Below are 22,933 nucleotides of genomic sequence, written 5' to 3' on the forward strand. Positions count from 1 at the left end.
CAGCAAGCCAAGCGGCAAAGCAAGGTCGAAATGCGCTATCCGGGCACTCGTTAACAAGCGAAACTACCAAGAAAATGCGACTTCAAGATTTGAAACAATCCAGTTCATGCTTCAACAGCAGTAAGAGGAGTCACGTGATCCCACTTGCTTCTCCTCTAGGTCGACGCTACCTACTCTCGTGGTGAAGCTCGCACCCAATGTCACGCGCAGGTAGCGCATGAGCGCAGTCACATAGTAATTTTTAAATATTTCTTGAGCTTTCTTCAGATTTCCCCCCCCCCCCCCCCTCCCTCAATAAAAAGAAAAAAGCCACGTCAGAGGTACATTGATAGCAAAAAACTGGATTGGTTGTTTCTAAACCTCCTCTGCAACGCACTTGGCCCTATAATGAATATTCAGCATTTTGCACTATTCATCTTAGTGAAGGAGTCATTGGAACACGCAAAAAGAAACGATAATCTGAGGAGCTACATGACGGCAAGTCATCTTTGGTTTCATCAAGCTGCGGAGTAGTTTACTTTCTTAATCAAGTTATGCGCAACACCCTGTGTACTGGCCTCATACCAAAAGTTTTATTCTGCTCCTACTCCTCGATTCACAGGAGGTCCTAAAGGGGCGAGACCGAAGGGTTGGACCCCCCCTCCACCCCTTTTTTCATGGAATCTTTTTCACTTCTTCCCGAACATCCCTTTTCGGGCTCTTACGGAGCACGAAGAAAGAATTTCTCCGCGGTCATTTTTCAAAGCCAGATAAACAAAGACCTCTGAAGCAACTACAAAGCGCACAAAGAAGCAAACAGAATTGATGTTATTTTTAAATTTTTATGCAATTGATGTAAAGACAAGAAGTGAAGAGCTATCCTAGGTAGAGTGTGGCCGCGTTTCCATGGAGAGTTATTAAAGGTGTCACCAGAATGCATGCACCATAATAGCCACCACATTTTTTGGACCTCGTTCCATACGCAGTTCACTTAAAAAATGGCAAGGTCCAGGTCCTCCGTGGCATATTGAAAAATGCTGGGCATTCCTATAGACTCCTCCGCGCAACGTCAAAGACTGAATGAGAATATTCGAGCGAGGCGCGCACCGAAATCTGCGGCGTGAGACGACGTGATCAAGCAGACGCGAGTTGAAAGGGAAAAATCGATATGTCTGTCCATCGCCCGACCACCGCCGGATCAACGCATAACGCCGGCGGCGGGCCGTTCAGCAGCAGCAGAAGCAGCGGCGGCGGCGTCTGCCGACCGGGGAGCCAGCATGCGAAGAGACGGCCGCGCCGCCGCGAGCGCATAAACTGGGCAGCTTTAGAAACTGGGGGGCTCGTCAGGTGCCGCCACCGCCGTTCCCAGCATGCCTCGCGCCTCACAATGGGGCTCCTATTCAAACACCAGTAGCGGCGGCAGTTTGGGCTACCGCTGGGCTTCGCCGCTTCGCCCGACTCGGCCCCTGCGCGCGGGCTGACTCACACTTCGCGACGCGCTGCTGCTGCTTTGCATTCGGCCGACGCCTCGCGGACGCACACCGACGCGCTGACAGTGCGCAGGATCGCCGGCAGCCTGCTCCACGGCGAGCTTCCCGCGCCAGCCTGCCCGCTCCGGTCGTCAGCCCGAGTACAGGTAAGTGTTGCGCGTGTGTGCACACTCTACGTGTTGTGTAATCGCCAAGTGTTTGCGACCGGCCGCACAAAGAGCGAACGCTCCGATAGCAGCAGCAGCGGCCGCACGCAGCAGCCGCTGCGATTTTGGTGGCGTCGGTCGGCCGAGAAGGCAAGCCGCGCGGCGATAGCAGAAACGCGTGAGCGTGACGGAGGAAAAAGTAGGAAACAAAATAAAGGGGCGGGAGGGAACGAACATGTCAACTTGTTTTGTCTTCTTTTTTACGTGAGTCTGCGAAGTGCCAGGTGGTGCGCGTTGTTTGGAAGGCCGGCACTTTTGTATAGGCGCACTTTCTTGAGGGAGAGGGGGGTATCCGACGCGCCTCGTACACACCGGGAAGGTTACCACCTGTCTGAATAGCCCGGCTCTTAAGCCATGGCAGCGCCGCAAGAGAGCAAGAGCGTCACCTCTTTTCAACTTCGACGCTGTCATGCTTTGCCGATGGGCCTTTTGACGTCAACGAAAACTTTCTCTGGTTCCTGCCTCAACTTGAGAAACTTTTCGTGGCGTGTTTTTGACAGGCCTTTCATTTATCTGCCACGCTAATCCGCTTGGCGAAGTTAGTATAATTCGGTTAGCACTCCTTCAACGGCAATACCGTTCTCCAGTCTTCGCACAGTGTCATGTCCAAAGCTGTGGAGTTCGCTAGTAGCGGCACCAAAATGAAGCGTACCTTTCAAGAGTATACTGAAGCGTGGGAAAATTATGCTCATCGTCCATGGAGATTTCTACACCTCGTAAGTTATGTTGAAATGCTTTTTGCGGTGGCAGTTTCGGATAAAGGTTCCACCAAAGAAATAATATATTTGTGGCTTTGCTGTAAGTTTCTCTATCAAGAAACGAAGCGATACATATTCGCAGCGTTGTCATAACTTTCTTCCTGTTGCGTGTCATTGTATATGTTTGAGCTAAGTAGTGCTAACTGATTATTACAAAGTACAGGAAACTCGCGCATGAGGGGGGGGGGGGGGGGGGGTTGGACCATAGGATGCGACCACAGAACGTAGGATACGTCTTGCGGAGCTGTTGGTACCACGGGTGGCGCGAGCTGCCTGGTTTTCCTTGGCAAGCAGTGAATTTAGCAACTGACCCTGAACATGCGGATTTGTAGTAGCAGAGACACCGATCATGAACCACAGGCTACACATTACTTGTTTCAGTTCATCTGATAACATATAAGAACACGTCATCCGGTTTTTAATATCTAAAACCGGTTCATTTACTCTAACAGTCTCGAACTACACTAGCCGCCTCTGCAAACGGTGCTGCCGCGGCGTTAAAGCAAAACCTCAGTGTCGCAATTAGACGGCGTTGCGGAAACGAACGCTTGCAAAATTCTTGTAGCGTTCCGTTTACCCAGCACGGTGTGTCAACAAGTCCTTGTTCATAACTGGTAGGCAGTGTCCATTCTCCCGATAGCCAGGAGAAATTTCGCGTTGAAATTCTAGCACTCGCCTCGGTTTGGCTACATAAAGTCATATGACAATTTGCCGTGAAAACTGGCTTGTGCACTCTCACGACCGTCTTCAGGCAAGAATTACTACTCCGTGGGTCTCAGGTGACTGAAATTAGGGACGTGTAGGTGATAGTTTTGAAATAGCATCTGAACGAAGGAACACAAAGCGGCATGGCATTTCAGCGCAAAGAACATCAAACTGGTCGAATGACGGTAATGTGGGGAATGTTTCCTGTTTATGTTTGAATTAATTTTTCAGGAAACTTGAGACGGGGGGGGGGGGGGGGGCAAAATTTGCCGAAACTGCTTTTTGCATAGTTTCAGGGAGCTTTAAAAGGAGCGAATTTTTCTAACTTTTTTTTATTATTATTAAACTGGCGCAGTTTTCAAGCTGCCTCGAGGAACATGAACCCGAGGTAGGGGATTTCGGACCTAATTGAGGGAATTTTCGGTTACGACATGGAACATCACAGGACATAAGCGCAATTTACCAGAAACCTATTCGAGAAAAAGTTTAGCTCAAAAAAGCCTAGCGCAGAAAAGGCAGATAGCGCATGCAAGTTGGGCATGCTACCATGCCCGAAACTTTCGCCCACGTGCGGCATGCGTACCACACTACGATTAGCCAAACGCAAGCTATCATTCACTGCTTCTTCAGGTCTGTCGACCCGCATTGATTTTTAAGCCTGGCACCCTGAAGTTCGTTATCGTCTAGCTTTTCAAGTGAACGCCAGGCCAGGCAAAGGTGCTCTGACTGCTTCAGTTGCATTGTTGCTACGAGCACGCTGTTGTGGGGTGCCTGGTTAGACCCGCTGACGCGCTGTCATGCGGCGTTCTCTGGACGACTGACTGCGAAATTTCGGCGGCAGTTATTATTCGGTTGCGTGCTTCCAGCCTTTTCGCTTCGGATCGTTTATTACTGCAATCAGCAGAAAGCCACAACGGAGACCAGGCCGGAACACGAGTTTAGTTTTGGACCACTTTGTGCGAGGACACTTTTTCAAGTATCGTGGCATATGGCGGTAATTCTGGTTATCAAACGCTGTGATGTGGGCAGTTGACTGTTGTGAGAGGTAACGACAAAACGCTCGAGATTGACCTTCAAGAGTGACAAAGACGTGGGGCTGTAGCCGAACGTACTGCAGCAGAGTATTATTGTATCTCGACCTTTGCCAGTTCCATTTTGTGCTCATAGCCAGCGTCATACTTTATTTCTTTTTCGCCTTCAAATGTTCAAGCGGTGATTTGAAGGTTACGTTGTGTCCAATCGCGATTTGAAACTTCCTTGTATGCTCCGTGTACCGCTTTTTTCTTGTATGGCTAAATTATTTGGTAACATCCAAAAAGAGACTCGGGCTATGAAGGACGCCGTAGTGGAGGGCCCCGGGCATTTTGACCATCCGAGGCTCTTTAACGTGCACTGACATCGTACAGTACCGGGCGAATTGCTTTTCGCTTCCATCGAAAAACGGCCGCTGCGACTGTGATCAAACATATGTCCGCGGGACCAGCAGTCGAGCGCAGCTAGCCACTGAGCTACCGCGGTGCGTATGACCTGGCTTCGTAGCCTTAGCTGCCCTATCCGTAACTGTACTACGCCAATTCCGCCCAAGTTGAGCATAATTTTGTGTGACAGTGTGAGAAGCCTCCTGCGTAATTTCCTGTCAGTAGAAGGTGTCCACATGACGTCACCGGCGTCGTTTGAGCGCCTTGTTTGCGTTCAGAAAGGGGCACAGTACGCATCGTTGCCGCAGCAACCGCTGTAGAGCCCGTGTGACCATGCAGGCACGCTCGAGTGATGTCATTCGGGCTTCCTTCCTGACACTCATTCGAGTCCGCATTTGTGGGATTTCCCAGTCGCATTGGATCTTCGGTGTTCTTCGCGAAAACTGAAGGTTCTGAAGACCGCTATGAAGGACAGCACGGCATGGCGGGCGCTGCGACGCGAGCGCGAATACCACTTGACATCTAGAGTGAGCGGAGCGATGTCATGTGCCATGCATCCAGGTTTCGTCCACTTTGTGGTAACGATCAGTATACTGACAGGCGTAGGCCGATGTAGTTGCAATGGTGCATTGCCCTTTTTTTTTGACACCCCTGTCTCAAACGCTCCCGTTATAAGCACCGCGGGAAGCCGTTTTTCTCCCAATAGAGCTGCGACTGGAAGCGGGTTTCTATATCTAAACGTTGCGGTGGCTTGTTAATTTTCTGCCAACGAACTCATGCGCGGTCTTCTACCGTCGCGTGATATCCCCGTTAATGTTGCACGATGGTCTGTACCCGTTAGTGCGCTGTGTGAGAAAACGGAACTTCGTGAACATGTGCGCGGAACTCGGCGAATAACTTCGCGCATGCGCACTTCGGACCGCCGACTTTGTTGTAAGCGCGTTTTGTACGCATGTGTCGCCCGAAGGGTGCACCGCAAGTGTTGCGCAGCGAGTGAGTGAGATCTTAGCGAGGATTTCCGAGACAGCGCGTACGCCAGCGGAGCCGCATAGATACGCTGGACGTATACAGAGACGTCTGCAGACTATGTTCCTGGAACCTAGCGGGGAAAAGCCGAGCACTGCTTATGAGCTGACAATGTCAGACGATGTATGAAAGCTAGAGTTTTGAGCGAGTTGGTGTCCATGGTTTCTTTCTTTTTTTCTTCTTTTTTTTTTTTTTTTGCCTGCGAGTGCCACGCTGCCCTGTTCTTTTTTATAATAATCAAGTCATTAGCCTAGATTCGCTTTGATTTCTGCATTGATACTCTTTTACGCATACGAAGGGAGCCAACAACTCCCTCCGTATGCGTACAAGAGTATTCATCTCATAACCAAGACCATCATTTTCTCTCCACTTGTTTGCTGCGCCTTCTACACAGTTAATAATATTCTGAAGGTAGGTTCCGGACGAAGTGTCGTCTCGCCGAACATGGCAGCAGACTTGTGCGCGTTATCAACTGCTTGCATTCTTTGCCTTTAAAGTGGACCACTGGCAGTGCTATTCGATATTCTCAGAATTACTTCACATTGTAATTAGTCCAGGGCGGCACTTTGACTCTAGGTCAATTTACAAGGACGCCAAAAAACAGTCGATTATAGGTATTATCTGGATTGAGGTTTTCAAGAAGGATTGCAGCACTCGGCGCCACACGGGCGTTTTGAATGACCATTGAGAAGTTTTCTTCGTGTGCTGACGTAGAAAGTGTCGATGCCTGCTATCGAATGTGCTTGAAACATCAAGAGTGCTTGAGGAAGCGGCTTCGAGCCAAGCAGACTCGGCCTAGATTCCGCTTGGAAGTTGCCGTGTGACATTGAATGCAGATCGAGCTAATGAGTATCGAAAGAGTTCGTGCGACAAGGATCAATTAAATTGAAGCAGAAATTCGGCCTCTCTCGGCGAAGTTTCGTTTCGGAGAGCGGCGTAACGTCATGCACGCGTTCTTTTTTTTTTTTTTTCGTTCATTTGAAAATTTTATTCTCGCCAGACACCTTTCCTACAGTAATATAAGTGCGCATCAAAAACGTGACAAAGACGTCAAAAACGTCAAGTTTCTGTTGCGCACTTATATTACTGTCCGTCATGGTTCACCAACTCGCCCAATCAGCCGTCCTTCTGCCTTTCCTACTGCTTCTTCTTTAAGAAAGTGGGGCTGATCTGAAACTCGTTGCCTATGTATATGTTCCGAACACGGAAGAAAACACGTCCAAAGTTTCTTGCTCAGCATCGACGTTTACATGAACAGGACGAAAGTCTAGTCGGGTCCTTATCAAAACACTGTTTCTTCCGTATAATCAACTCTACCCACATGGTGTCGAGTTCTTGTAGACAAGGATATGCTGTTGCATCAACTTCAGCGGCCGACGCTCATTTGCACGATTTAAAACCACTTTTCTTTTGTTCATAAACGCCGTTTGTCGAAGCGATTGGATGCGGACTGCGTCTGCTTTGCACTGTCTTGCAGTATGCAAAACACACAACCGCGCTTTTCACAGTGTCCCATGAATCGGCGAGAGCGTTCGAGTAAAGGGAGACTGTGTGAGCCACATTCGACTGAAGATTGCGAAAGCACCGCGATGTAGTTCGCGTCGGCGTGATACAGTGACGCAACTGCGATCATGCATTCGGTTTCCTCAAAGGAGCACGGCCAGTAGTGGTTTTCCGTTCGGGGAATTTTATCGTTTCATGAGCCGCGGCCACACTTATTGCACTCAACGGCGGGCACCGGCGTAGCGAAATTGAGGAGCGAAGCTTCCATAATGTTTGCAGTCCGCGAGAGCTCTCCGGGTTCTGGGCTCGCGAGCGCGAGAATTGCGGTGTCGTGGTGATGACAGCCGCTACGCCCTTCTGTCAGTGAATTTTGTGGAAAGGGAGCTTTTAAGGGGTTTTAAGAATTCCAAAAGCCATATCTCACTTTTTTACAGATTGAGGGAGTTTTCAAGCTATATTGGAGAAAAAAAAAATGTCATGAAATAAGGGACTTTTCGGTTACTACATGGAACATTAGTGCCTATACCCGACAGGACAGGGATAATTGGGGCCACGTAGCTCAGCGTGGCAGCCAGGTTACGGTTGCCTTTTCAGCCCTTCTTGATTCCAGGGGTATCACAACAGCCACCCAAGCTTCGAGCGGGGCCGCGTTGATTTCCATTTCTCACTTGCATACTAACTAGTTAGCACAAGCGCTGAACATTGTATAGGTGCCTGTGGCTTTCGAGCACCAAGCGACCCATCTATTGGCTTCGCAGGATCCTGCGAGATAACGTCCCTGCCGTGGAATGCGGCGGCAGCTATTCTGGCGGGCTCCTGCCTGCTTGTATACCGTTAAAACAGTTCCGAGGGAATTCTGCAGACTGAAATCGATCGAAACTCCCGCGGTTCCAGATACACGCGTCAGTTCGTGCGTGTTTATTTAGGAAATTTCGTTGGTGATTCTTCTGCACTTTCCAATCACGACTGCTAACTAGATGGTGGCTAGTAGTTGACCGGCTAATTACGATTTGCGCTTACAAGCGCGCCTAAGAATAGGGTAGGTCCGGAAATACGGCCCGTGATGGCCGTTGCAATATATGCTGATTGGTACTTTGCGTCCGCTTTTTACTCCTCGGACAAGTTAGGACGAAGGATCTTTGCGGAAGAAAGCTTGTGCGCGGCAGTATCTTGCTTTTAAAATTTTGCCGTGCGCACGTGTAGCAACAAGAAGGTAATTTTCATTCATAGTTGCACAAATTTAAAAGAAGCAAACCCTTCTATAGCCGGGATACTTGCGCGACACTGCGACATACCTTCAGTTGCTCGATTCCAAGTGGTTCCATTGGACTAGGAAAAAATGAATACAGTGAAGCCATTCAAGGTCGAAGCGTTATTGCACGCATGACTGTGAGTAGCCAATCACGCAGCATTGGGCAGCAGCGGCTAAAGCTGTCACAGACACGTTTTTCGTCCAGAAATGCCTCAACGATGGCGTTAACCGCGGATATTTCCTGCCTAAAACTTGGTTGCCTAACACATCATACGAAGCTCGAGGTTGTGAACAGCTACCACACTGCTGCCCGGGTCGAAAGCTGTATGATCCGTCCCGCCGAATTCAGTTCAGTTTATTTGCCAGAAGCTTCTGGTCTGCCGCCTGAGCTAAAAGGTGTGGATATGCAGTTTGACAAGGCCCACTCAGCCGTCCCGAAAACTGTGCAACCGGTGCGAACTAATGAGACGGCACAGTCCCAGATCAGTTTGCCAGGAGGTACGACTCACTACTGTTTGGCGCATTTGTATATCCCATTGTTAGCTATATCGAGACCCGCTCAGCCACGAATTGTGGTCAGTTGTGCCTTCGACGCCGACGCTTAATTTATATTAAGCTTCAAGCAGCTTTAGTGAGTGCATACAACTTTCGTGGCTACCTTCGCGTAATGGCTCCAGCGTTCGCCGCAGCGTCGCGATTTCTCACTACGGAGGGCGTTTCCTATAGGCGAGCGGCGCTAATGAACGCGATGAATGCACCGCACACGCCAAGGACGCCTCGTTGCTCCATTCTGCGCCGGAGGAGCCATTGGCCATCACGCGCTCGTTTAGCGGGCGCAGCGGATAATCCGCTCGGGTATGTGGCGGTGACCGGGACCAGCCCCGAGTGCTGTCGCGCAGGGCGCCGCGCTGCTGCATGGTCGCAAAGCACGGTCCGCAGAGCGAGCGAAACTACGCGTGCGGCTCATGCTGAGCCCACGGGAAGTGGGAAAAGAGAAACGTTGCATAGCTGTCTTCTTTTTTTTTTTTTTTTGTTATATGCGATCCCATGTCGTATGCAAAGACTGAGGCTGGGTGCGTGTCTCTGCGGACAAGAGAGCGGTGCTCGAAGCCGTATTTGAACTGCTGGTCTGCTGTGCCTGGGGAACCACCAACGCGTCCTGCTTTGCCAGGCTACACCAACGAGAACTCCGCTCCTCCAAGTGGTGAACGCTGTATACGCATGGCATGTCTCACCGAGGAGCTTGTCGTCTCAGTTGCGAGTTTTACTGATAACGCTGACGACTTCCAGTCGGCAGTGCCCCCTCTGGCAGAGAACGGCGGCAGGTGATGACAATGCAGGCAGCCGCTTATCTTTGCTTTCTTCTAGTTCGTTTACTGTTGCGTTGTCGTTTTGGGTTCTCTGCTTTCATTTCGTCTTTCTTTTTTTTTTTTCTTCCAGCCTCGTAACTACCTTGCAAACATTCGAGAAATGTTGATGCCTGTCTGTCCGTTGTCCATTCACGGTGCAGTGTCTTCATATGGATATGTTAACTGAACTGCTGAGTGAGGCAACTCTCAACACTTTTCGTTTGGTCAATTGGGCACGGAATGGATATACCTTTAACGAACGCCGACGGGCTATTCCATTCAACTGCCACCAAGCGCCGCCAACTGCACGCCGCACGTTCGCCCTGAGGCAGGCGAAGCGCTTGAAGACGTAGCGTCAGTTATTAGGATAATTATTGGGCTATAATGAAGCCGAATATGAAAAATTTAAAGCTTTTTAAATTTTAATGTTTCAGCACGTGTGAAAAAAAAAAAGAAAAAACATCAGCATTCGCACTAAAAAAAAAAAATCAACTGAACTATGCTATACCATCACGAAATGTCTGACTAAACTTACCGGTTAACACATACTGCACACTTTTATAATCAGCCATGAGTGAAAGCGGACCGTGCCATTAAAAAAACCGTGCCATCTAGAAAATGCCTCGCAGCGCCTTACGAACATTTACTCCCTTCCTTACAGTTTGTCCTATCCGGATATGAATTTCGTAGTCAATAAGTTGACCTCACTACAACCGAACTTTTCACTCAAAATCGGCTTCAGTTAAAACAAGGGGAAAGCGAGTAATACTCACCATGACCGTCGCAGAAGGATTATGTTAAAAGGACGCCTCCTCTGATTTTCCTAAAATATATATATATATATATAATATTTTGAGACCCCTCCCCCCCCCTCTCTCTCCTTTGTTTTTTGTTTATTTTGTCGCCGGGGTTTAATTTTGGGCAGCAGCCTCACCATTACAACGCGGTGAAATTTAAGAACGCGTATGCACGCGGATTATCGTGCTCTTTTGGAGGACCTCGGTAACCTTAATCGATCTCGTACGCTCCGCTCTTGCAGGCGAAGAGCTGCTTCGGATCCCGAGACCATGTAGAATTGCGGTTCTTTTCTGCTCTTGTTTCCGAAAAAATGAATACTTACCAGGAGCACTGTGAAAATATTTCGAGCGAGCCCGTAAAATGTCGACGCCTTCTATTAAGGATACGCGAGTTATGTCCGGCAGCGTGCGTATACATGACTAAATGTACCGATTGAGCGCTGATTTCCTCATTATATTCGTCCACTGCTGTCTCTGCTTTAATGTTAATTGTGCTGTACGTGCGTCCATTCTGATTTTTCTCGGTGCCGTCGCCACTGTTGCTCGTTTTTGAAGCTACTGTATTGCGTTTCCGAAGTTCCGAGGCAGAAGCCGTCCCAACCGCCGGCTCAGTTATTCCGTTCTCATTCTTTTTTTTTTTTTTCTCCTTCCGTTTTGTAACGTATCTGTTTCCTTGGATATCCGTGGGAGCTTGCGTTTCGTGGTGTGTATATGCCTTGGCAGCTGAAAATAACTCGACCCGAGCAAAAGTTCGCTTTGCTGTCGCAATATAAAGGAGGTCGTCAAATTACCCGCCTGGCCTGACCTCTTTCCTTCTGAACGGCAGGCACCAACTGCAGGTTCCACAGCGTGCGCCAGCAAATTGAGAGAGAAAGTGTGTGTGTGTAGGCGCGTGGACATGCATATTATATTGCCTCTTTCTTATTTTCCGGCACGGTCAACCGCCAGTCGTGTAACGCTTGCCTCCAGTGCTAATTGTATCTTCTGTGCTCCTCTCTCTGAGCCATTTCCCTACCGCGACTATTCAATCGTTCACTATTAACGATAGCGCATTCTCGTGACAATTGCACCACCCAGTAGGTTTCGAAAGAAGTGTGCTCCAGTTTTGGATTAGGTTTCTTCGTCGGCCATATAACAGTTTATTTTTTTAATCTTTACTCTAAACCTGTCAACGCGGAGCGACCTAAAGTGGTCTAAGGTGGCGTCCTCATCTTGCAGCGACCATGCTTAGTAGCTACCTCGTGGTTCTGCAACGTCAACACTTGACATTATAGATTAAAGTATGGAAAAAGGACATCTGTTCGGCCTTTAGTTCGGACAGAGGTGACTGCTCCGCTCAGCCCGGACTATCGATAGGTGGCTGTCTGTAGTCTCTCTTCCTCGGTTACCGAGGAGATCTGCCTCTTTCCGAGCCTCTCTGATTGTACCGGACACGTTCTGAACCAATTCGGGCCACCAGCAGTGTAGCGGATAAAACGTATTCTATATTTTATTTTTATGTGGGGTTTTCAGTCAATATTTAGTATTTGTATTTGATTGATTGTGTGGGTACGTCTGCAAAATTTTTTCTGATTAAATATTTTTTGTAAGTAAGACATATATTGTTATTTTGGTGATTAAGAAGCTTTATTTGCTACACTATGATGGGCTGCAATGAATAAAAGCCACACCGCCCGAAACCTGCATGCCTCGTCATGCATAGAGTTAAAAATGCTGATAGGCGGCTAACGTGCATCGTCGCCGTTTATTTTCGAAAAGAAGAGGTCAGTGCCACATTTAGCGCACCTCTCAACAAGCCTGCCGGCGCAAAATCACTGGTTTGACTTGGGCTGGCAGACGTTCTGGTGCGCGCTTTGAAATGTTTCCATGGCGGTTGCACGTTCTGTCAACGGGCACCTCTGGTTTGTAAGGCTATGTCGATGCGCCTTATGGACACGCAGTGCGGAGAAAGGAGCGAAACAACAAAAAAGGAAGACCATGTTGTATGTCACAGGGGTTAGTTGTCAGCTGACTCCGGAGCGCTCGACGCACATACGCACGCAGGCGCACTCACCATAAACAGGGACTATTGCAGACAGGTATGCGTTGACGGCCGACGTAAACTGGATACTTGCTAACGGAGGTTGCGGAAAAGTCTGCCATCACATGGTGCCTGAGCAGCAGAGGGCTAGTGCGGCTATGCCTAGTGGCAGACATCTGGAATAAAGAAAAAAAAAAATGCTGTTGACAGGTCTGTTGTAGGGTAGCACGCATACATGGCAAAATTGCTTTTGAAAACGAATTTACTTACATTACTAATTACTTTGCTGCAAATAACAAAACTGTAATTAAATTACATTACTAGTTGTAGTGCTCCCAAATTAATTACATTGCAGTTATTTATGTTCAGTAATATAATTACATTTAAATTACTTTCTAGTTTCATCCATATAAAAACTAAGTAAACTTAAACGAAACAGCCTCCCTCCAGAGGCTGCGCAGACATTCTTATAGGGAACCAAAGCTGGAGTTTTCTCCGCGACGCCAGCGCTCGGTTTCCAGCGGAGCGGAGAGGAACTACAAAACCTACGCGCATTCGCGCCCGCGCTGCGCGCGGCTGTCTGCGGAGTCTGCGCAGCCTGCTCGCTCGGGAGCGCGTGCTGCGTTCAGCCGCGCGTGCACGCGGAGCGGGAGAAGGAGAGTGAGGACGAGGGGGGTTGGGGGGCGTCTTCGCGCGCAAAGCCGGCGCTCTTTGCCAGTGGGATTTCTTAATTTTGCTTTTTTCTGTGCCCCGGCTGACATAGAGGCTGGCTGGAGGCATGTTTTTTATCGGTGCTTTCGAAAGCAAGAAATTATGATTAATTGATCGCCGGACATTGTTTTCAAAGAGCGCTTGTTGGCAGGCTCAGACAAAAAAAAAAAAAAAAAAAAAAAAGAACGCGAATTCGCTACTTGAAGGCGGGAGGCAAACGACAGGTATCTTGAAGGACTTGAGGCGGCACCTCTTGATGCCTCTGTCCATGTTCACAGAATGAAGGGTCCAGCCTTCTGGTTGAGAATAACCGCTAGGCTTGTACACAGAGACGAGTGCTCCTTCCTTTCCCTTTGTGACTGGTCACTTGAAAGGGGCCTATTCAGCTCTTTGGGGACAAACGTTTTAGGCAGTGCTGCCGGCGCCGTGGGGCCTGTTTTCGGCGCGTTTAGGATGCGTTCCCTACAAAGGCACAAAGCATGCCGCCTTACCCTTTGGTTCCTGCCGACACCGGCCAGGGGAAGTTCGCTGCTGCGGCGCTGCAGTTCGAAATCAATGACCTATCTACCTTTAACGATGAGGGGTTCCTAACGACTTGGGTCACTCTACAGAAGCCGAGGTATGCCATTTTTGCAGCAGTTTCCTCTCCACGAGACGAACAGCGAGGAAATGTCTGACGACTTTCCATGCAGACGGGGACATCTCTCCACGGAAACCTTTGTCTTCTTAATTCCACTGTTACGCTGCGCAATTCCTAGTTCAGTTATCTCCTATAGCGAACGCGCAGTTTTGAGCTCCCGAAGCAGGATCGCATATGAGGATAGGATGATTGACGTAAAGTGATCGCATTAATGACGAATATCTGTTTCTTGAGGCCGACTCGGTTCCACGATGGCTGATTCGGCACCGCCAGTTAGAGAATTACGACACACGAACAGTACGAGATATCCCCCCCCCCCCCCAAAAAAAAAAAAAAAAAAAAAAAAGAAAGGAAGGCCCACAACCATCCCGTTACCGTTTCCACACAAGCTTCGCGAAAAAAGTGCGCCGTCATTTTTTTCATTCTAGTTCGTTTCTTTCTTTCTTTTTCCCCCCTCATTGTTAGAGCGCGACGGTGGCCACAATGCGGTCGGAGGAGGAGAGAAAAAACCGAGCGCGCGCGCGCAAACACGTGCTAGAAAGCAGCGCGGAGCAGCGACAACATGCTTTTCTATGCGGCGGCTAGCAGACGACGCGGCCGGGCTGCGCGTAGATTTTGATGGGGTCTCCATGGAGGGCGCTGACGCACAGAGCGGCGCAGCGTCCCCTGGCCCAGGTTTTCTCCCCTATGTCGTCCCTCTAAATTCCGTCCCAAACAACTGTTCCTTCCCCCCTTCCTACAGCACGCGCTGTTACAAAGATACGACAACGGCAACAAAACAACAAAAACAGGAGAACGGTCGAACGCTCGTCCCTTTCATTGCTCTCAAGACAGAAACTAGGGGCGAGCCTAGTTTCCTGCTGGCCTGGAGCTGTCTGCACCGTCTGAAGCCCCCGAAGCAGGTTTTATTTATTGCTTTTTGCATCACTGGAATCGACCACTGGAGCTTGCGCTCAGTAATGTTCTCGCCGTGGGCCTTTCCTGCGGTCTCTCCGTCCTTACACCCCTCTCTCGCATCGTGGCGACGACTGTGACCAGCCAACGCTGTGCACACCCACGGCCGGTCTCGAGGGAGAGAGCGCGCGCTCCTTCGAGACCGGCCGTGGCACACCCTAGCCGACGAAGTAGGGAGTAGGGTACCTCGATACCAGCGCCGCCGTACGAAGGCGCGCTACATCGAGGCACCCTAGTAGGGAGTGCCACTGCGCGCCCTCAGCTAGTTCCGAACCCCGGCTGTCTCGCACTATCTGTCCTTTCATCGGCCCCTTGAAGCCTTTCAACTTGCTGCTTTGGGAATGGTTGCGATACAGGACACCATAGGTCTCAGACGCACAGTTCTACTTATTTCTATCTCTTTCTGCATATCCTTTACACTGGCCCAGGCCTTTCGCGTGTCATCCCTGCTCCCGAGGCCCCCTATACCATGTTGTATATAGAAAGAGCAGTGGTGCACTTTAGTAAAAGTAATTTCGAAAGGAATTAATTTATTTTGCTGCTGAATCACTACCCTAAAGTAATTCATTGCATTGCTGAATTACCAGATCCGAGTAATCATTCATAACATTAGGTACCAATTACCTTTAAATATAATTAATTTACATTTACTATACATTACTCTGATTCAGTCACTGTCATGTCTGGTAGCACGGGTTCTATAGACACAACGGAATATATGGAACGGATATGGTACTCCAGTGCGGGCTGCTTAGGTTAGGCTTTGAAGAAAGAAAAGAAGCTACAAGTAGGCGTAGCCTGTGTTACGTTACTATGTTGTAGACATTACGGTGTTCGGGGGAAAGGAGTGGCAGGTGAAGAGAAGAAAAGATGGCGCGGACGCGCTAAGTATGACTGCCCAATTTGCTACTTTGTGTTGGTACACGGGATTCAAGGGCGACGAAGCAGCAAGCTTGAACTCAGCAAGTTTAGCAATTCGTCACTCGAGGACGAGCGGGCAACGCAAGGGCGTGCGCCTCTTTTACTCATGGCGACGTTGGTATCTTTCGCACGTCGTTCGCGCCGAAATCTAACCGCCGCAACACGCAGCTGAACCGCCGGCACCTTGACCTGTGAAGTTAGTTATTTCTGGGTATTGCCGCACGGGATAGATAAATATGGACCATCCGAGGAGGAGGAGGAGGAGGATTGATGTTCTGGTTTGGGATGGTAGGAAGGGGGGTAACGTGGTGCTTTCAACTGTCTCCTCTGTTGAGGGAATCACCGCCGTTGCACCACGCGGGGAATGGGTATTAAAGAAAGGAAGGGGTGGTAGTGGCAAAGAGGGCAAAGACAAGGAGAAGAGCAGAGTCGCTCCAGGAGCGCACGCACGAAGTGCGGAAGAGCCGGCGGCCGAATGACCGGCGCGCGGACCTATGGGGGGCGCAAGAGCTGATTGGCTCGTTGAGAGCGCCAATCCCCGAGGGGCGAGGGAGGTCGCCAGAATGCTGGAACCGGCATAGAGCGGGTTTAGAGCACGCGTTGGAACGCGTGGTAGAAGCACAAGGTGTGCTTTTCAGTAGGAAAGAAATGAGGAGGATAGAGAATAGTATGGACCATCCGATGTTTTTTAACGTGTACAGAAATTGCGGTACATGTGCTCTTCTTTTTCGCTGTTTGATTTCGGCTGCATCAAAATGCTGTCGTTGCGGCCTGGAATTGGACTCGCGACGTCGTGCTCCATGAGTCGAACGTTGTAGCCGCTTCGATGGATCTTCGAACAGAACTGGTCCTGGTGGAGGTTTTAGTAGCCCTTGTACCTCTCCGTTAGCCACGTCTGTGACGAATTAATGGCTTATTTGATTTGATTTATAGGGTTTTACGTCCGAAAGTGACTGAAGGCCGAGACGCCGTAGTGGAGTGCTCCGCAAATTTTGACCATCTGGAGGAGCGTTGTGTTTCGCCTTGATCGGAACGTGGTCGGGTTCGAACCCGCGTTCACAAGGTCAGCTGTAGGACGGCTCTAACCACTGCGCCACCGCGGCGAGGCGAATTAACAGTTGGATTATGGCGTTTTACGTAACTCAGTCGCTAACGATGGGAGAAAACGTGAGTCCAGTATACTGAACCCAGTTTGGGGTCCCTACAGTGTCTCCTTCAGTGATTCGACGTCAGAGAAGGAGCGTAAAATACGGCATTTTAGCTTAGTTCCTTAAATACTGGGGCACGCGAATATTCGTTCGGCACGCACGGTGTATTCCTAGGAAATTCGGGCATGTCGCTTTTTTTCTTTCGGATTCGTAAAGTTGCATGCTTTTAATCCGGAACTGTCCTTCGTCTCGGATTGTATTGGAAAAACTTTATTATCAGCGCTTGTATGTTGGTGGGCTCGTATAGGAGAAACAATATTGGTGTCGGATTTCCTTATTTTTCCCACAGTCTATTCCGCGTAAAACCATGTAACCTTCGTCGACACTGTACACAATAGGTCGATTGTCAGGCGCAGCGACCCAGGATGACCAACAGCGTGTAATATGCCGAGTTGCTGGCGTTTTATTCTCTTCCCCGCACATGCCCTGTGCTAGCTACCTGCCGTATACGCACGGTGCGATTAGCCACAGAAGGGCTGGTAGTTTGCTTTCCAGGTGGAACTGTGTCTGGAAAGCGCATTTGCGCTTGACGTGCAATATCCGAGGGACCGCTGACCAACAGCAACTTTCGCGTTGCTCCTCCGGCCCACAGCTTAGCACAAGTATATCTTGTCGCTTCCCATGATGTATATAGGCAGCGTCTTGAGCCATGAAAGGCTCGATATTGCGGGGAAAAAAAGATAGGAAAATACAAATTGAAGCACGTCTATTATCTTGTGCCTGACGTCATGACAGCAGGGTCACTGCCGCAGCGGCCATGTTTTTAAAAGGCTTGGCGCGCGGCCAGAGATGCGGAGAATGATGGTGATAAAATGTTCACGCTTTTCGCGCGTAAGTTCCTCCTCCTCCGTGTACGCATGCGGCGCGTCCCTTCATGTGGGCCACAAATGGTAGCTGATTTCGTCAGCGCGTGTTCGGCGCGAGGGAAACGTTTGGTATTAAGACAGCGTCGACCCCTCACGATGTGGCGTTGCCGTGACCCAGAATACGCATGTGATTTACTATCAAAGCTTTGACGCTATCGTTCTTAGTGCGGCGTTCAGTGTGGTGTCATACCGTTTCGTTTCCCATATAGCATCCATTTACTTTACTAGTCAAGCTTGATGCCAATTTCCGATGGGGATTGGAACCAGCGACTTATGTACCTCAAATTAGTGTAGGTGTCCACCGAGAAGAGGACATATCTGCGCGTTCTTTTTTCCGAAGACTAACTTCAACAAAAAATAATGTATATATACAAAAGTCGCGGAATGAGAAGGCGATGTTAACGGCACTGTCGCGTCTACTCTTAAGGCCAAGCTTGAGCATCCTCATAATTGCTTTTTTCTTTCTTTTAAGCCCAGCTGGTTGCCATTTTCTCCAGCCGTGTTATTGTCGCACTCCCCCTAAGCTTCGGACCTCGCAGAAACGCTGATTTCTCGGTTCAAACGCGGCAGCAAGGGAAGGTAGACGTCCTTTCCGCGTTGGCCATGGCACGCCGTTTCTGGGCATTGTTAGAAGTGGAGGGGGTCGAGACGCTTCAAAATCCCACCGCTGCCACCATTTGGTACTATGTCAGGTGCTGGTGCTTCTCGAACCCTTTTTGGCCAAGACGACGACCAACTCAGCCAGGACAGGAGTGCCGCTGAGTGAAGAAGTTTGAAGGAAGACTGGATTTATTTACATAATGTAATAGGGCGTTTAACGCTCAGATGGAGAGCTGTGAGGAGAGGACCTTGCAACGGTGAGCCCAGCGTACTTCTTTTTTGTCTTCGTCGCACAACGCACTGGTGCCTGTCGATGGCTGAAGTGCTGACTATCACAGTACATTTTCCCCCCGGGTAAAAAAAAGAAGCCATCCTGGCGACTTATGGCGCGGAAAGCCCAGCAGGGTCATAGAATGGCTTCAATCGGTTCACGTGAACTGTTTCACGACCACGGCGACGCAAGTCCGCGGAGGGCGTGACGGGCTCAACTACGTAGTTGACTGCAGATGTTTGCTGGAGGACCCTATATGGCCCGTGGTAGCGAGCAAGAAACTTCTTTGAAAGGCTAGGGGTTGTAGAGGGCACCCAGAGCCACACCAGAGAGTTCGGGAGATATGACGAAGCTTCACCGGTATCACGGAGGTATTTTTGTTGCCACTGATTTTCTGTTGTGAGAGAGCGGGCGAGCTGACGGCATTGTTCTGCGTACGTGACGGCATCGGATAGCGGGGAAGATTCGGAAACGTCAGGGCGGTAGGGAAAAAGTGTGCCCATAGTACAGGGTGGCTCGCGCCCGTAAAGGAGAAAGAATGGAGAGAATCCAGTAGTGGTCTGTGCCGCGGTGTTATATGCGTAAGTAACAAACGGTAGAACTTGGTCCCAATTGGAATGGTCGGTGTTCACGTACATAGCCAGCATGTCACCGAGAGTGCGGTTGAAACGTTCTGTCAGTCCATTCGTCTGAGGGTGGTACGAGGTAGCGGTGCGGTGTATGGTGCGGCATTCTTTCAGGAGAGCCTCAAGAGCGTCTGATAACAAAACGCGTCCGCGGTCACTGAGCAGTTCGCGAGGGGCACCATGGCGAAGAACCAGGTTTTTCAGAATAAAGGCAGCCACGTCGCGTGCGGAAGCAGAGGGCAATGATGATGTCTCAGTTTAGCGGGTCAGATGATCCACTGCCACGATGATCCAGCGGTTGCCAGCTGAAGTTGTAGGAAGGGGACCGTATACATCTATGCCGACACGATCAAACGGACGGGCAGGACAGGGCAACGGCTGCAGCGAAGCAGGAGACTTGAGAGGAGTTTTTCGGCGTTGGCAAGACTGGCAAGAACGGACAAAATGGCGGACAAAGCGGTACATTCCACGCCAGAAGAAGCGTAGACGCAAACACGTGTAGGTTTTCAATACTCCGCCGTGGGCGCACTGGGGATCAGTATGGAAAGCAGCACAAATTTCGGGGCGGAGATGACAGGGGATGACTAAAAGCCACTTCCTTCCGTCGTGAAGATAATTGCGGCGATAGAGCAGCCCGTCACGAATTGAAAAATGGTGAGCTTGGCGGGCAAGCGCCCTAGACAAACGACCTGGAGAGTGACTTGAAAGAAAGTCCAGAAGTGTAGATATCCACGGGTCGCGCCGCTGTTCCGTGGCCATGTCGATAGTGGCAAGCGAAGACAAATCGTAGGCGCAGATCTCATCAGACAACGAAGAGGGAGGCAGCGGTGAACGCGAAAGAGCGTCCGCGTCAGTATGCTTGAGGCCTGAGCGATATATGACACGAATGTCATACTCTTGGAGGCGAAGAGCCCAGCGAGCAAGGCGGCCGAACGGGTCCTTGAGGGACGCCAGCCAGCACAGAGCGTGATGATCAGTGACCATATAGAATGGTCGGCCATAGACATACGGACGGAATTTGCCGATGGCCCAAATAATGGCCAAGCATTCTCTTTCCGTAACAGAATAATTGGACTCTGCCTTGGTCAAGGTGCGGCTTGCGTACGCCACCACATAGTCTCGGATACCAGGTTTGCGTTGGGTGAGAACGGCGCCTATCCCAATACCGCTAGCGTCAGTGTGAATCTCAGTTGGTGCATTCGGGTCGAAGTGGCGGAGGATGGGAGGCGAAACCAAAAGACGGCGTAAAGTGTTGAAGTCATCACAAGCAGGTGTCCATGCGGAGAGGTCGGAGCTACCGGAGAGGAGCTGGATGAGAGGAGCAATAATAGAGGCGAAATTTATGATGAAGCGGCGAAAGTAGGAGCACAGGCCGATGGAACTTCGTAGCTGCTTCAGTGATTTTGGGCGTGGGAATTCGGCAACTGCACGAAGTTTGGTGGGATCGGGAAGAATGCCATCCTTAAAAACGACATGACCTAGAATAGTTAGTCGGCGAGCAGCAAAGCGGCACTTCTTCAGATTCAGTTGGAGGCCGGCGGTAGCGAGACAAGTGAGAACGTCCTTCAGTCGCAGCAGGTGGGATTGAAAATCGGTAGAAAAGACTACGATATCATCGAGATAGCAAAGACAGGTTCGCCACTCGAATCCACGAAGCACAGTGTCCATGAGGCGTTCAAATGTGGCCGGGGCGTTGCAAAGCCCAAAGGGCATGACGTTGAATTCATATAATCCATCTGGTGTGATGAAGGCAGTTTTAGAGCGGTCAGCGTCATCCATTGGCACCTGCCAGTAGCCAGATCGTAAATCCAACGAGGAGAAAAACTCGGCGCCCTGCAAGCAGTCCAGTGCGTCATCGATGCGTGGCAGAGGATAGACGTCCTTGCGCGTGATCTTGTTGAGCCGGCGGTAGTCGACACAGAACCGGAAGGAGCCATCTTTCTTAGGTACCAACACAACTGGAGACGCCCAGGGACTGTGGGATGGCCGAATGACACCACGACGGAGCATGTCGTCTAGCGAGAGGTACGGGGATCGATACCCAGCACCTCCACCAATTGTAATAGGGCGTTTATTGACGCTCAGATGGAGAGCTGTGAGGAGAGGACCTTGCAACGGTGAGCCCAGCGTACTTCTTCTTAGTCTTCGTCGCACAACGCACTGGTGCCTGTCGATGGCTGAAGTGCTGACTATCACAGTACAATAATTACAAATCCGACGGACGTGATCAACTGATCCGGTAGCTTTCGTGCCCGAGTTGTGTACGGCTTCGGTTCCCTAAAGCCCCTAGAAGGGGGCGGGCCAGCCGAGGTGGCCCTAGCTCTCGCTTCACTTTCCCTCTCGCGCACTTTCGCACACACAACGCGCTCGCTGACACGCCTCCGGCAAGACCTTTCTTGAGAGGAGGTCCCCGTGAACGGCTCCTGCGCACTAGGTGGCTTGCTCCTGCTTCCACACGTGGAGACAGTCTCGTTTCCCATTGTAGAAATGTTCTGGGTCAGCGTGAAAGGGATAAAGGAAGTCTCGCGGGGCGTCGCTCGTCCTCTCAACGTGACCATGAGGTGATTGCACCAGAGGTAAGCCAGCTGCTCAGAGTAGTTTAGGCTGACTGTGACCGCGACACGCTGACGCCGTGCGTCGGACCATGGCGATAGCTACGCTGCTTTCCGCGAAATGCGAAGTCGGTGGCCTTGTCCCAGCACGTATCCCCAGCGGACACTGATCCGCTTCAGCTGCCACTAGATGGTCTTGACCTTGAAGATTCGTCACCTCCTAGGGCGCCTGGCTTCCGGTGCTTCGGCTTGCATGTGTACGAAAGAGCGATGAAGTCCGGTCGGCATTGGGTACTTCGATCCGTGGCTGATCACGTTTCGTGCGCGCCTTTGCTCTCTCACTGGTCCTCTGAAAGAAGTTACGAAAGGCACCTAGAACAAGCCTTCGTAGCTTGTGGGTAGCGTGCCCTTAAGCAAACCGGAGGCCCTGGTTCGATTTCCACTCAAAATTAACCAAATTTGCCTTCTAGCTGTTACTTTTATTTGCCTACAGGTAGACTCGAGCAATTTGGCGTCGATTCGAATATTTGACCTGTGACGTTGCGTGGACCAGGAGGCCCTTTCGAATTTGGCGCCGCTAGCTGATTGGTCTCCAGGGCGGTGACGTCACAGTCTTGCTTGAACAATCTCCGGAGTTCGTGCTTTGGGCAGAAAGTGCATGCGCTACGCAGTCTTTTATACACAAAGCGTTTGGGCGGTGCACTATCCTTACAGTTTTTATATTTTGGACTCTTATTTTTTACATGCTCCACCTTTGTCTTTTCTTCCTTTCGCCCCCTTCTTCCCTTCCCCTGTCTCCACCCTGTTCGTTTCATTTCCGCCGGCCGCAGCTCAGGTGCTGACAAGAGTAGCGGTTAGCAATATCTTTTTTTTTGTACTTTGTTGTTCGAATAGACAATAGGATGACAACCGAAGACAGATGATTAGCAGATAAAAGGATGAACAGCGGTGGTATGCGTGCGTGTCGCTGTAAGGTAGCTGTTCCAGTTGCAACTCTCACTCGAACGCTGTGTTTGTGGAGAAGAGAACTGAATGAATACCTGTGCAACAAGCAGCCACTGACCAAGAAGTGGATGATATT

The 22,933-nt window shown here is 50.2% G+C and overlaps 1 protein-coding gene across 2 annotated transcripts in view; it reads left to right on the forward strand.

Moving 5' to 3' along the window:
- Positions 1-1,476: 1,476 nt before the first annotated feature.
- LOC146205520 (LIM domain-binding protein 2-like) overlaps positions 1,477-22,933 on the forward strand; it is a 300,230-nt gene continuing 278,773 nt past the window's right edge. For both annotated transcript variants that reach the window (XM_084590235.1, XM_084590236.1), the window contains exon 1: positions 1,477-1,615. The gene's annotated coding sequence lies outside the window, so the exon portion shown is untranslated. The remainder of the gene's footprint in view (positions 1,616-22,933) is intronic.

Source organism: Amblyomma maculatum, chromosome 1 (assembly GCF_055883805.1).
Source record: "Amblyomma maculatum isolate TAMU_Amacu chromosome 1, ASM5588380v1, whole genome shotgun sequence".
NCBI lineage: Eukaryota > Metazoa > Arthropoda > Arachnida > Ixodida > Ixodidae > Amblyomma > Amblyomma maculatum.